At 45.2% G+C, this 5,704-nt stretch overlaps 1 long non-coding RNA gene across 1 annotated transcript; it reads left to right on the top strand.

The window, feature by feature from the left end:
• Positions 1 to 703: 703 nt before the first annotated feature.
• LOC143152983 (uncharacterized) lies at positions 704 to 1,303 on the top strand. The gene is made up of 4 exons (XR_012993684.1): positions 704 to 769; positions 841 to 946; positions 1,046 to 1,173; positions 1,234 to 1,303. It is a non-coding gene; the product is annotated as an uncharacterized LOC143152983 (long non-coding RNA).
• Positions 1,304 to 5,704: the final 4,401 nt, after the last annotated feature.

Here is a 5,704-nt window from a genome sequence, read left to right as displayed (position 1 = left end):
CGGAATTCCGGGAATAAACCGGAAACACCTACTCGTTTCGCGCGAGGGCCGCGAATTCTTGGGTAAGAAGGGTCGACGCCAATGGGGTGCCTCGCCCCAACGATCGAAATGGAGACTACGGATTGACTGCGCGACATTTTTCGAGCTTCCTCGCGATACTGCACCGCGTACCAGCCAAGGCCAAAGGTTACTTCGGGGGGCGCGCATTGTCGTCGCGGTTTCTTTTTTTTTCTCTCTTTTTCTTCTTTTTCAGGCCCGACGTAGACACGCGCGATCTTTTTCATCAAGACCATCACGATCCTGGGTTTGTTTTCGGTTGTTTTTAATTGGAAAATTTGCAAAGAATATCTCCCGGTGAAACGTCGCGTACGTTCTCGACGAGCCGACAGGTCTCGCTCGATGAGACGTAAAATGTTGAATAGGAAACTTTGGGTACTGGTTTTTTTTCAGTGTAGAATGTTGTCTCGTATGTTTCGAGGGTAAGCGTCGTAATTGCGATTCATTGGTCGAGAGTCCAATCTCGTGGTTAGGGACTATTTTAGACCAGTGTCGGACCAACATGGATACTATGGATGTTCGTATGTGTCTTTCTGTTTCTTTTCGGCTAAAAAGAAAAAAGAACTCGACTCAATTTTCAATGACTGTTCACTTTTGTTCGTTTTATTCCCACGATGGAGGAATTTTAACGAGATTTCTAGGTCGATGTAATTCTGTTATTCGTTGGAATGTCGCAACCGGTTCAGAGTTCGATGGCATTACAAAATCAGCTGTAAGTATTTCAAATCGAATTTCTACATTACTATATTTATTTTCGTTTAATCGTATCTATAATATTTCCAGGTGGATGACAGATGTAATTATGCTTCTCGTTGAAACGACACTGGATACATTATCAAAGCCTACCGATGCCGTGGAGCAACATTGTTCCACGTTCGACATTTCGTTCGTAAGTTGAACTCTGAGCACGTTAAATCGAATCACTACGCGAATTATTTTCATTAATTTTCCTCCATAGATTCTACCGAGAAGTTGTGCTCATTTTCAGGTTGATGTAATTATCTACTTCCTTGGAATTTTACCGGATGAAGTCTAACGTTACCTCGGAGAAACTTGGCGACTTTTGTGCGAGAAAAGTTGAGAAAAATAGTCTACGAATACACCTCGCTTAATTTTGTAAGCGCATTGTACCGATTTATTTCACTTTGTTGTTCAAAGAATTCTATTTATATTCAGGTCGACGATGGACGCATTTATACCTTCCTCTACAATTTCCCCGGACGAATCACTCTTCCAACGTCGCTGAACAAATATTCTTACTTTTTCCACGAGCAAAAGAAAATAACAACGAAGATCCATTTCTCTCGATTTCACGATCTACGGCGTCGTTAAATTATCTCGATCATCGAAACGAACTTACGTACTGTACACGGTTCGCAAGATGACATTCGAGAAGGCAGACGTCTCGTCTTCTAAAAGACACGTGCCTCGTCCAATAACACGCAGCGCTGGAAAACATACACGAGACTGGGCGTGTCCTCCGCATCGGACCAATTGTACCCGCGTTCCTTCCGCCTGACTTCTCGTTGATAGTGCACAGTACATCCGCTTCGTTCGTGAGTCACTTTCTATCCGAATGTTGGATTGTCTGGAAAGTAATTTCTTTTTTTTTTGGTGGAAATGAAACACCGATTTTTTTAGAGCGTAGAAACATTTTATTAAATTATATATTCTCCATTTTGGAAAACGAAATTATATACTCTCCATTTTGAAAAATGAAATTATATATTCCCCATTTCAGAAACCGAAATTATATATTCTCCATTTTGGAAAACAAAATTATATACTCTCCATTTTGAAAAATGAAATTATATATTCTCCATTTTGGAAAACGAAATTACGAAACGACGTTTTCCAAAATGGAGAATATATAATTTAACAAAACGTTTATACGCTCTAAAAAAAATCGTGTTTCATTTTCATCAAAATAAAAAAAACGAAACGACATTCCGAACGACCCAATACAAAAGTTTATCGTCGGAGACACACATAGAGGTCTAATAGTATCGTTCACTGGTATTTAGAAAACGGACAGTGCACGTTCTTTCCGCGTGACTTCTTGTCGATCGTGCACAGTACATTGTCCGCTTCGTCCCATTCTATCCAATTATTGGATTGTTCGGAGAGTCATTTCGTTTTTTTTGGTGAAAATGAAACACGATTTTTTTAGAGCGTATAAACATTTTATTAAATTATATATTCTCCATTTTGGAAAACGAAATTATATACTCTCCATTTTGGAAAACAAAATTACGAAACAACGTTTTCCAAAATGGAGAATTTGATAAAATGTTTGTTAAATTCTCTAAAAAAATCGTGTTTCATTTTCATCAAAAAAAGAACCGAACCAATTTTCCGAACAACCCAATAGAAAAGTTCATCGTCGAAGACAGACACCGAGGTCTACGAGTGACGTTCACCGGTATTTAGAAAACGGGCAGCGGTGCGTCGTTCGTTTGAAAAAAAGCCCCAGGAAATTCCAGAAGAGGTAAAGAAAGAGGGTGGCTGGTTCGCAGGGGTGGCACGTACCCCCTCGTCAAAATGGACGGGCTAAGCCCGTATAAGTCTAACGGGATTTTCGATCGTGGGCGGGCGGGTGAGTGCAGGCCACAGTTCGGGGGTGGCTGGCAGGGGAGAGAGCCACGGGGGTTGAGCGATGGTAAGGGCACGGTGGAAGGGGGTGGTGGCTGGGAGTCCTTCAAGATGGCGGCTATAAGGGATGGTTTAGGGCGCGTGAGGGTTGCGGGCGAGGCAATATATCAGAGTGAGAGAGGGAGGGTTGGTTCGCCCCCGATGGTGGCCGTTACCACCAAACCCATCCCTCCTCGTCCTCCTCCTCCTCCTCCACCCGATTCGCGTCCTTTCCACCCGTCCTATTTCTCTCTCGAGCGGCGTTCCTCATCCAGTTCTCTTTCTTGTCCCACCGGTACGTCCGCGTATCGTCTTTTCCGCCTTTGCTCACCCTCGCGATCAAGACCACCCCCTTAACTCGTCCCCGCGGAGCCCTCGGGTCCGTTCACGAAAGTATAAACGTCGGAGGAGACTGATGGAAATGGACGAGACGACGAGGGTGGAAGAACGGACGATCGGAAAATAGTGGAAAATCGAATGGCTCGGGGTGGAAACTGGAAAGCACGGGGGAGCGACGGGAGTGAACCGGGGGTCGCTCGGAGGACCTAGAGGAAGAGGAGGAGCTGCTGCTGCTGGAGGAGGAGGAGGAGGAGGAGGACAATTCGTTGCTTCCAGGGATTGAAGGCCTTTCGCTACGGCCCGGGGTTTCTCTCTTTACCTTCCGCCGCGGTGATATCGTCGGGGGACGATGGAAATATGCCAACGGAAATTGTCGAAACCGGTGGTCGTTCGATGGTTGTCGATGGATTCGTGTAAACGGGCCGTAAGGCTTCTCGCGGACTGTAGTGGAGAAACGCGAACCTCTCGACGATCGACGTACCAGCCACCGTGAACCCTTTGTTTCGCGGAATCGCGGAAATATCGATGCGGTGAACACCGAGAACGGGCGAGCCGCCCGCTCGTGCGAAACGTTCGCGCTTGGCTTTTAAATAAATTAGTCGCGCGGACAGAGACGACGGGGGGAGGATCGTGGCGATGCCGGGCTCGTCTCTGTTATCCTTTGTTATCGCTTTACCGGTGAACCGTGCGCGCGATCCAAGCTTTTATTTCTCCACTATGTACGCGGGAATTCGCGCAGACGTTACTCGCCTAACGCACGCTGGAACGAACACGCGAACGGAAAACGGTATCTCTGTTGCGGATACGGACCATTCGGACCGGTCGTGCTCTCGTCGGGAGAAATCGGTCAGAGGGAATATCGAGGAACGCGAATTACGCTTATTAATTTCATTTTGTCGTTCGCGAGAACATTCCCCCCGTCTCTCGATATCTCCATTGTTCTTTTCCGATGCGGTCTTCTTTGTTCACGAGCGGAAGGACAAGGGAGAAACGTACGACCAGGGATCGTGTTCTAACGTTGTGATTCGATCGATCGACACGATGGGAATGTGTTTTTCAAATTGTAATTGGTAAGAGAATGTATCTGTATTCTATCGATGGTGATATCTGCGTGTATAGGTAAGAAGCAAAAGACGAAAGAAGGTCTAGACTGTTGTATGGCGAGCATGAGTGTGTCCACGTGCAAAAAGTAACAAAATATAATATACATATAAAACCACACTGCATATTTTCCTTCAATAATATTTAGTTTATTGCAATGCACCGGGATCTCGCGTGGCTAGAAGTATACTAGGTTGTTCGATAAGTTTTGTCGCTCGATAAGATTTATTGAACAGTATAGTATTAGGTTGCTCAATAAGATTCTGTGTACATTTCTCGACTTTATATTCTTGTGTTGACGATTAATAGATTGTTTAATAAGTTTTGTCATTCGATAGATTGTTTAATAAGATTTGTCATTCGATAAAACTTATTGAACAATCTATTAATTGTCACCATAAGAATATAAAATCGAGAAATGTATACAGAAACTTATTGAGCAACCTAATACTATACTGTTATCGAATGACAAAATTTATTGAACAATCAATTAATTGTCAACACAAGAATATAAAATCGAGAAATGTACAGCAATACAATTTAGTACAGACTACGATAGTATCGTGTGGCCTCTCTGAAAAACCTACAGCAAAGATATAAATATTGAAACCTCTGACCGTGTAACAGACGATCCTTCGGCACCGATAAAATAGTAGTCCTTAAAATTAACATCGGCCATTGGTTAAAAACATCTAACACGCTTGAACATCGTCGTTGCGTTCGTTCCAACGAAAAGAAAGAAAGTAATCGAATGAATTACAGTCGTGTCGAGATCGGCAAAGATTCGACATCTCTCGTCCATTTTCATTTTCTCTCGTAATCGGTCGAATTAAGCAACTATTTTCTCGTTGTACGATCCTAATTAGGACACAGCCTCGACGCAGACGCGTGACTTCTCGCCGACCGTACGTTTCTTTTTCTCTTATTCATCCAATCGAACGAACAGAGAGAAAATCAACGTCGACCCTTACCGTGCCCGCGGTACTGGGTGTGCTCGTGACCGAAGAAAAGGTTCGCGCGACGTCAGTTGCGTCCGCAACGTGCCAAATTCGCGCTCACGCGTTTAATCGTCCCCGTTTAAAAGGCGGCCTGATAAATTCGCGTGGAATTTATCGGCCGGTCGGTATCGCGAAGACTCCCACGGCCCCGGCGTAGGAAACGACGGAAAAGAAACCGTGAAAAAGGAACACGAAGGAACGAACGAACACGCGCATAAAGGTTTCGACTCGCATCCAGCGTCCCCTTGGCGTGTCTGAAAAGAGGAGCGGTAATGAGCTTCAAATTTGTTCCCCTTAGCGTGTACTTTAACCGCGTTTCGCTGCGTTTTTCCGCGGCGAAGGTATCGCGGTCGTAGCCGAGCCGCGAAACAGGGGAGAGAAAGTTAAAGGAAAAACAGACCGACCGCGCGGGGCCGGGTACGGTGGGGTGAAAAAAACGGACGGAAACAGAGGAAAGTAGGGAGGGGGAGGGGGTAGAAAGGGGCAAGAACACGCGGATCCGGGTCTCAATGGCTGGCTCGTTAATCGACGTCGGCCTGGAAAACGGCGGGGCGAGGAAATCGTGTGTCTCAAAGTGG

The sequence above is a fragment of the Ptiloglossa arizonensis genome, chromosome 1 (genome assembly GCF_051014685.1).
Source record: "Ptiloglossa arizonensis isolate GNS036 chromosome 1, iyPtiAriz1_principal, whole genome shotgun sequence".
Taxonomy (NCBI): domain Eukaryota; kingdom Metazoa; phylum Arthropoda; class Insecta; order Hymenoptera; family Colletidae; genus Ptiloglossa; species Ptiloglossa arizonensis.
Note: the sequence above shows the minus strand (reverse complement) of the source record. Positions and strands in the feature narration are given on the sequence as shown.